This window comes from Pinus tabuliformis, chromosome 1_2 (assembly GCF_031772625.1).
Source record: "Pinus tabuliformis cultivar Carrire ecotype Pingquan chromosome 1_2, CPIR1, whole genome shotgun sequence".
In the NCBI taxonomy this organism is placed as follows: domain Eukaryota; kingdom Viridiplantae; phylum Streptophyta; class Pinopsida; order Pinales; family Pinaceae; genus Pinus; species Pinus tabuliformis.
The window spans coordinates 1,041,358,945-1,041,362,498 of record NC_142298.1 but is presented as its reverse complement, the minus strand read 5'-3'; positions in this window follow the sequence as shown (position 1 = coordinate 1,041,362,498).

Below are 3,554 nucleotides of genomic sequence, written 5' to 3'. Positions count from 1 at the left end.
ATTTTCCATACATGACATGATCCATCCACTCGAAATCGTGATAGGTTCAATGCATTTTCATAAATCCAAAAGCAAAGGTTTAATAAAACTTAAAAAGTGTCATCAAAGACGTCACTTGTTTTGGAAATTTAATGGTTTGCTTCCATGTATCACATCCTCTAATATCGTTCGATGAGTGGTTCATTCAAAAAGAGCTATGTAGGAGAAAATTACTCTCTGTAGTCAACCTGCAATTTTAGAAAGTTTAACGGTATTCTAATTTTAGAGAGTGTCAATCATGCTACAGTTTTAATTTAAGAAGTATTAGTTATGTATGTGTTAGTTAAGATAGCTTATCATGGGTTGTGATTGTTTTAAATACATTATCTTGGATGAAGGAAATTAATGGCTTGGATGAGGGGTTCTTACCATTAGAAGTTGCAAATGGTCTTCCAAGTCCTATAAGTATCGGTTTCATTTTCCTTGTAATTTCCATGTTTTTCTTCTTAAAAGGGTGGTCTGTAAGCTTTAAGCTTTTACTAAATGTGGGCTATCTGTTGGTATAAAAAATAAACATAGTTGGCAGATGTCGAGATTGGAGTTGGTCATTCAACATCATTAATTGTTCAAAAGGTAAAAGTATATGTAGTATGACATCAGATGGAAGACCATCAAATAATATGTAAATGAATATTTCCTTGAGAAGCGTCTTTCTTAGACAATTTCTTAGCCTTGGTGCCTATGTGGTAATCCTTTGTTTCTCAAATAAAAAAATTAGGGCATTGATTTTTATAACTCTTTGGGGTACAAAGATGTATATAGATGAGTATTCCCTTGGAGGTGGAGCTCCAAGGCATCCATGACAAACACTATGATGTATAAAGTAGAAAGAAGCCATGGCGAAGTTGGTATCAAAGATCATGGGTTGGTTACACCCCAACATCGTGCTTGGGATTGATAAGTCAAGCAACCACTACTTCACCATAACAAAGAATATGGATGGAGCTTGTAAGCCATATTTATTTATTCTAAGAATATTTATTAGATAATTTCTTAGCCTTGGTGCCTATGTGGGAATCCTTTGTTTTTTAAATAAAAATTTTAGGAGACTCATTTTTACAACTCTTTGGGCTTCAAACATGTACTCGATGTGTCTTCCTTGGGAGGCGGAGATCTAGGGAAACCCTAACAAAAAGTATGATGTTCAGTTTGCCTCACTCAAATCATAACACAACCCACAAGACATTAACCATGCTTAAAACTTTTCAATAGTGCAATAAAAAAAAAGAATAACACAACCCACAAGACATTAACCATGCTTAAAACTTTTCAATAGTGTAATAAAAAAAAGACATTACAGCTTCAATAACTTGAAAAAAAAATTGTTTTAAGGAGTCCCAAGGAAAAATAGTTGTTATCCTGATTTCTTGGAAGCCTCATAAAGATTGGATTTCATTGGTCATATAAAATTTTAGCCTTGGATTTTGTTGGTCATATAAAATTTTACAATGTATTATGCCCAGCCAGTGTAAACCAACTATATTGTATGACAAGATTCTTCCAATATAAATAATGCATATAAAATTCTATACATAGAATCCCTACCAGTTGGTTTATAGTAAGTCTACAAAGGAAAATTGTCTATGTCTTTTATTCTGCTGATGCATGAAGTCAAGATATGATCTGATTTAATATTTTTTGTTGGGTTACAGATTGGCAAACCACTACTTGATTTCTTCACAGATTTTAACACAAGGGCGGAGTTCCTGCAGTTACATGGCCTTATTTCTGAGTCCACATATAATATTATGAAAAATGGCTGCAACTACACTCACTATGTGGATGAGTATTATTGAGGCACTGTTGCTTCGAGGAGTTTATGTGGATGAGTATTATTGAGACACTGTTTCTTCGAGGAGTTGGGACTGAAGGTTGTGGCTACCTTCAAAGTATTGAAGGGTAAAAATATTTTTAAAGAAGTGACAAGAGCAAGATTAAATGATCTGGTACAAGCTATTGAGACTGTAAAATCAAGTTCATACATTTACAAATTGGTTGGCTTTTTTCATTTTCAGATTTTGTAAATTGATATCCTATCAATAAAGTGTTTTGTGTTTGAACATGAAATGGTACTATTTCTCAAATTGAGATGGCATGTTGTCCTCAATTTATGCCTTACGGCGTTTCTTTTGCAACATCTGGTGCAAATGCTAGTATAGTTGGTTTTGTATATACATGTGTTGTACATAAACACTATATACATGGTCGTATTATATACGTGGTGTATTATATACATGGTGTATTATAATATACATGCTTTGTCAAATACTTTATATGTTATATATTATTCAAGGCAACAACATCTTTGATTAAGCCAACATTGTCTATATGTCGCATACCCTTGGTAGATACACTACTAATTCAACTATGGAGAACAAACTTCTAATTGGGTCACTCAGCAATATTTTTTAAAATTAGCATTTTGTGCCTTATCATGCAAAAACACTAGAGAATAGTTTTTAAATGGATTTATTAAACAGATTTTGAAGCAGTATTTTCAATTACAACACTCTACATTCTCCAACATCCATTTTGTTCTGCAAAGGTAAATACCATGTCATTGATGTCAAAGGGGGAGATAGACAGAGGTAAAAGGAATAGGTGATTTCATGAGCAACAACAGAAAAAGTTGTCATCAATACCAAAGGGGGAGAATGTTGGTAATATTGTCATGGATGTCGTTGATCACATTGGTGATAATTTATGTTGAATGTGAAGTTCACATTAATGTTGAAGGATTGAATGCAAAAGGTTGAAAGTGATGTGAAGTGCAACGGCTAAAACATTGATAGATATATTGATTGAATTGGAAAATGACTCATGACATAGCTATTTGGAAAATGTATACTTTTATTAATCATTAACAAGTAGCTCGTAAAAATTTGGAAAATGTAACCAATACAAACTAAGAAGTTTCTAGATATGTCTTTTACAATCATTGTTGCTAGTCCATTTTATTGCAACTCTATTTCATATTACAAAATTGTGATTTTCAACATTAAAAATGAAGAGATTGATTGTGAACAGTCTTGGAAGACCAAGAGGCAAATTCTCATTTCATATTCCTGTAGAGAATACAAACAACTAACAGGCCATGCTTATAAAATATACATTGTTGAATGGAAAGATTGTTAATTTTTCATAGGGCTACATTGTTCTTTGCTTTGATAATTGCATTTCTTCATTAATACATTAAGTTCACCCCATATCATCATTACATTATTCATAACTACACCATTATTCATTATCACATGAAATTATATTGAAAGAACAACATCATCATCAATGTAACGGAACATAAAGGAACAATAGAATAAAATCATGCACACAAAGAGAGACACCAGGATTGGTCTGGGACCAAGGAAAAACCCACTATGGGGAAAACCCTTGCAAATCTTCTTCTTCTTAGATCATCATCAAATGATTCATCAAAAGAGAGTAAAATGAACATAACTTTATCTATGCAACAAAATGACTATGATATCCATGAAATGGATCTAATCATGCTTATAATC